Source organism: Pinus tabuliformis, chromosome 6 (genome assembly GCF_031772625.1).
Source record: "Pinus tabuliformis cultivar Carrire ecotype Pingquan chromosome 6, CPIR1, whole genome shotgun sequence".
NCBI lineage: Eukaryota > Viridiplantae > Streptophyta > Pinopsida > Pinales > Pinaceae > Pinus > Pinus tabuliformis.
In genome coordinates this window covers 411,226,466-411,232,107 of record NC_142292.1, presented here as the reverse complement: position 1 = coordinate 411,232,107, position 5,642 = coordinate 411,226,466, and positions in this window count along the sequence as shown.

The following is a 5,642-nucleotide window of genomic DNA, read 5'->3' as shown; positions in this document are numbered from 1 at the left end:
GTATGTAGCTAGATGTAAGATGTGTCAGCTGGCAAAGGGACACAGTCAAAATACGGGACTGTATACGCCCTTACCTGTTCCAGACAGGCCATGGGACTCATTCAGTTTAGACTTTGTCTTGGGTTTGCCGAGGACACAGAAAGGGTATGATTCAATTATGGTAGTAATTGATCGCTTTACTAAGATGGAACATTTTATTCCTTGTAAAAAGACCAGCGATGCCACGCATGTAGCCCATTTATTCTTCACAAAAATTATCAAACTGCATGGCTTACCAAAGTCTATTATTTCTGATAGGGACGTGAAGTTTATGGGCCATTTATGGCAGAATTTATGGAAGAAATTAGATACTAAACTGAACTTCATCTCAACTTATCATCCACAAACCAACGGGAAAACTGAGGTAGTAAACCAAAGTCTCGAAAATCTGCTACGTAGTCTAGTTGGAGAGAATTCACTACAGTGGGATCGCATACTCGCACAAGCAGAGTTCGCTTATAACGATTTACCCAACAAGAGTATAGGTAGAAGCCCTTTCCAGATCCTATACGGCATGCAACCCCGTGGAGTGCACGAGTTATGAGATTTGGGTCGATTGGAATGGAGGAGTGCTGACGGAGAATATTTTGCCAGAATGATTAACGATCTTCACGAACAGGTGAAAGCTAAATTGCAGAACAACAACCAAAAATATAAGCAGAAGGTATATTTAAAACGACGAGAAGTGCAATTTAATGTAGGAGACCTAGTACTGGCACACCTATGAAAGGAGAGGTTCCTAAAGGAGAATATAACAAGATTAAATTGAAAAATATAGGGCCTTTTTGGATACTATGGAAATTCTCTGCCAAAGCATATGAACTGCAATTACCCCCGGGTATTGGGATCTCACCCATTTTCAATGTAGCAGACCTATACCCTTATATTTCTGTTAATACAGAGGACAAACATGACACACACGGGACACCTAGGGAGACGAAGAGACAGGGACATGGATCAGATAGATGCCCCTAGCGAAGCCTTTGGAGATTGACCAAATACTGGACACTCACGTAGCTAGGCAGACATGCCGAAAGGAGTACTTGCAGTACTTGGTTAAGTGGAAGGACCATCCAATTGAGGACATTTCCTGGTTGGATGCTGGATAGATTCAACGCACCGGGTATTCGATTGAAGAGCTCATGGACAAGAGCCATGAGTTTCATTCACCTTGGGAGCCTGATGCAAAAGCATCCAATTAGGGAGGTGACAACTGGACATGCTAGTTTAAGAATTCTTTTAAAATTTACTTTTCAGTTTACTTTTATTGTTATTTCTTTTCAAGAATGTTGTCACAACCAATGTTGTTACTTTTTATTTTTGAAAGTAAATAGATTAGGGAATAGTCTTAAATAGAGTAATACTTGAATGACAACAAAAAGGAATGTAACTGCAAATTGCAACTACAGGTAGTTCCTCAACTGAATGAGGCTACCAATAGCTTAAATACATAATCAAAAGATGAACCAAGGGTCGCTTCCAAAAGGGAGAATAGACACCAGAGAATGTAAACTCTAACAGAATATTTTAAAACAGTAAAGAGAAGCATTTCAGGTATGCAATAGTTGTTATTATGAATGACTGGTACTGTGTACGAAATTATTTACATGATTGAGGGACTGTTAACGAGACTGTGCATCACATCAAGCAACTAAACACTACAAGCGAATTCATTTAGGTGCTTTATGAAAGCAAATCATTGAAGTTCTTACAAGTAGGAGAATCATCATTTCTATAAATATATACATATATATTGCATAAACATTTGTTATAGCCAGAGACAACATCCTGTGACCCAACACAGGTTCAGAGCATAAGGCATAGTGCCTTCCAAAAAAAATACAATTGCCAAACAGTCCTCAGATATTTCATTGCAAACCAAGACGGGTTTCTGTGACCCAGGACCAACTAAACAAATAGAGACGGGACCACGCTCAACAACCAGAGCCGAACTGCACAAAATCACGTTCAAGTTCTCAACCAAAATCTCAGCAGAGCCACAGACACCAATGACCAACTAACGACCCAGAATTTTCGACGGACAGACAGAACTGAGGACCAACAAAAAAACGAGACTTCATCTCTATAAAAACCAACCTACAAGAACTGTATAAGATAAACAGGAAGGACCCTACCCGGTTCAAGTGGAGACCAGAATGGAAGAGTGAAGGAACAGAAACCGTCAAGGACCAAACCCTTGTCACCACCACAGAGGAGTGAATCACCTGCACAGTCAAGAAACAACGATTAGAGAGGCAGCATAACCAGTTATATGGAGAATAAACCGAGAGAAGGGTAAAGATGAGTACCCTGAAGGTTACCTGAAGTGGAGAGTTGGTTCCATAGCCGAACCCAAGACCAACAACATTCGAGCCACGGCCACAGAGCCACGAAACCCCAGCTGCTCACAAGGAGCGGAATTGTTAGCAGAAGAAAAGCAAAGAGGGAGCCTGAAATCGGAACAGAGAGGTTACCTTGTGCTAGAGCCGAACGGTCGCTAGGGAAGTCGGGCTGAGGACCTGATAAGAATGTGCACCATAGTTATAGTCAAACGCAACAGAAACAAACTAGAAGTGCAGCAAACCGATTAAAACTACAGAGAAATCACCGCATACCCAGGACGGCCACGAAGCCCAGCATTGTTTCGTGAAACCACGCAAGAAGCAACCACGAAACTCGTCGGTACAACATCTTAACATTACCCAGTAACATAGAACCAGAGCTGAGACCGGAACCAGCAAACAGTGGGAGGCAGAGAGTCATTACCATCGGGCGGAAGGAACCAGGTAAGGGCACAGAGGAGCAGAGCGAAACCAGCAGCAACAATAACCCAAGCTACAGCCAAAACCCGCGCCATAGAACCATAACACAGAGACCAAGACAACCTCGAGAAGGTGGCAGAGTTAATGCTCCATTAAAACCTCACCAAAAACCCCAGGTGCATACGAGCGCGGGAAGGGATCACGTGGGCCAGTTGCCATGAAGGCATCCACCTCAGCTTTTGGGGTGACTCATCATGATATAAAATTATGTTACTTAATATGGAAAATGAAATATTTTGTTTATGGTTGACACTAAACTTTTTTGTTATTAATATTTCCTTGTTAAATACCTTAGGTCAACTCTATGTTGAGCATGGCATGGGTTTGGCATCTCCCTAATAGTAGGTTGTAATAATAATGCTATTTTAGATGTCATATGTGATCTCCATGTTGAGTGAAGAAGCAATTAAACATCCCCTTCATTCTAAACAGTAGAAAGCAAAGCAACAGGTATGGATGAAATTAGAATTTTTTACTATCAATTACTTTATACTTTATATATATTATTTAGGGTGAATATCAAATTGTTTTCTTTATAGGGAACATAGAAATATTTTTTTGTTATCAATATTTATGCTCAATATTGAAAGAATTTTTTGTTATTAACATTTTTTAATTTTTAATGTCATTATTATTTTATTTATTCTAATGTAATGACAACATCTCTCCCATATTGAGTTGTAGAGCACCTCTCGGCGATGATATTGTTAGTAGTGATGATATTTACACCCTAATGCGTTCCCACTAAGAATAACTTCCCTCCTGCTAACTTATCATCACTCTGCGCCTTTGGATTATATGTTAGAGGATCCAAAGATGTTCAACCATACAATCAGAAGGTAGTGCGAAATAGAAGTTATTAAACCCTAAACCCCTTACATTACGGTTTAGATGCAAGCAATACGGCTAAGGGGAACCACCCCCTTCACTTCTCGGCTCAATTGCAACCTATTCTCTTCAGTGTGAGCTCTGATATCAATGTTGTAAATCCTAAGTGAAGTCAGTTCTTGAGCTATGTCTGTCGTTGCTTCGATAAAACTCCATGAGTAGCACAACTTATATAGTAAATTTTCTGTCTCGGCTTTCAAATTTAATTATGTTTATGCAGGTTTGTTTATAACTCTTTTTTTCTTTCTCTTCGTCTCTCAGATGCATCTTAGTTGAATTGGTGTTTATTTATGTCAGTCACAGGGTAAATTCTTTATGCTCCATCTTCAAGGTAATCGAGGTTAACTTCCTTTTCTATTCTAAAGGAACCATGTTCTGGTTAAATATATATCCATTCAACCACGACTTGCAATTAATGTTAATAATTTTTTTTTAGTGCTGCATCCACCGGTTTGCCACAGAATCTTATGGTAAACACTTCCATTGTGATTCCTTCATCGTATTTTAGTTTTGCGCAAGTTAGAATTATATACTAACTTACCATTTATATGTTCTTATTTATTGAGAGGTTAGGGTTTAATGATACTCCCTTTGGTGAAGTAGAATTGTTCCATTTGATATTTTTGGAATGCTCAACTCAACAACTATCGATCTTTTCCTTTCAGGTTTTCCGTTGGATATCTCCATAGTTTGACTATTACGTTGGAGCTATGGCATAAGAATCTAATTTTTTGTTTTGCTTACATAGTTAGAACAATATTATCTACTATATTAGATTAATATTTACCAGACTTATTTCAAGGTGGTTAAGGGGTAGCTACCCCTCCCTTCGCTTCGTTGTCGGTTCATTCGGTTCATTCACACTTTAGGATTCATTAAGGACTCTTAAATGTAATCAATTTATTGCACAATGAATAATAGTTATAAAAATTGAAGTAAAAATTGGCGTTTTCTCAATTTCACTTTTATCAATTTTCTTTTAAAAACTTAAAATTATTTGTTATCCAAGCCGGTGAAAAAAACCCATTTTTATTATAACAATGCCAATACAATTTGCAAAGCGTTTCTGATAGTTTTCATTTCCAATTGTACAAAATGCATTTCCCAGACATGTTTGTTCAACTGAAAACACATTTCAGGGCTATAAAACACATGTTTAATGAATGGTACAAACCTATACTACACATTCATTATAACTTGGAATTGTTTAATAATCTCAAGGAATTTTGAGTAACTCCTATCACTCTGTAAATTATATGCCTAAAGTTGAGGTTCTTTTTAAATTATCGTTACGAATCTTTGTTTCTATTAAAAAGAAAAATAATACTTGTAAATAAATTTAGCCAAGAGGCCAAGTGACTAGACCATATATGTTTTAATGGTAACAACATACATTCAAATCTGAACATAAGCATAGGTTTTCTACCAAAGAACTAAATAAAATCGTGGATGGTCATTCACAGTAAAACACCATTGGTTTCTTCAGTGATTTTCCACCCATCTTGAAAATTATCTGAGAAGTATATATCTGAGGCTATATAAAATGTATAAACAGAGTGACTAATTTTCCAAAGCTTGAAATCTAGGCACCTACCATATTGGAACCAGATATATTTGGAAAATAAATTTCTTTCCATCTATTATCCAAGCTAAATTGTCAAAACTTACAAAACAACGTCAGCTCACCAACACATTAATCAACAATCTGATCAACAAATCCTGCTCTTAAAAGTTCCCAATAATAGCTTTACTTGTACCTGCACTTTTGTGGTTCTCAAATTGCAATTTGATTTTAAAAATAAGAGAACATTCAGTTCTATTATTATTTCATATATTCAAGTATAGCTAAATTGTCAAAACTTACAAAACAACCTCAGCTCACCAACACATTAA